A 531-nucleotide genomic window follows, 5' to 3' on the forward strand; every position below is an offset into this window, starting at 1 on the left:
TCGCTTTTCTAGTGTCTTGCTTATTTCTGTCGTCTTTATACTTTGTGGTTGGTTTACCTTCCTTGGTTGAATGCACTGATTCTAAGTTGTCTGCTTAATGACTGAAATGTAAATGTTGATAAATGTCCTATGCATTGTAAAAGATGGTTACAACCCAGTACATGTATGCTTAGTTTGAAGATACCTTGCAGAATTAAAACTGCTTCCAGTCATCTGAGGGGGGACAAGACTTTCCCTGAAAGACTGTCCTATTAAGTCAAGTGTCGAGTCAAGTGAAACTCTGTGTCTGGGGTTTGTAGGGTTTTCGTTGTCTCGTTGGTACGGCTGGAATGCTGACGTGGGGCTTCATCAGTCTGTCTGCTGTCGGGCTCTCTGGTCTGGTCTCACCGGGCTTGCGCTCTCTCACCCAGAGAAGCATGCCATTCTTAATTACAGACACTCATGTTGTTCTTGGACCTCTCAGGTGGCACCAGGTAATTATCCCTAGTCACTCACGAGGCACACAGGCTCCAGACTTTCCACTGCTGCATG

The sequence above is a fragment of the Coregonus lavaretus genome (assembly GCF_964263955.1).
Source record: "Coregonus lavaretus genome assembly, chromosome: 26".
Classification (NCBI taxonomy): domain Eukaryota; kingdom Metazoa; phylum Chordata; class Actinopteri; order Salmoniformes; family Salmonidae; genus Coregonus; species Coregonus lavaretus.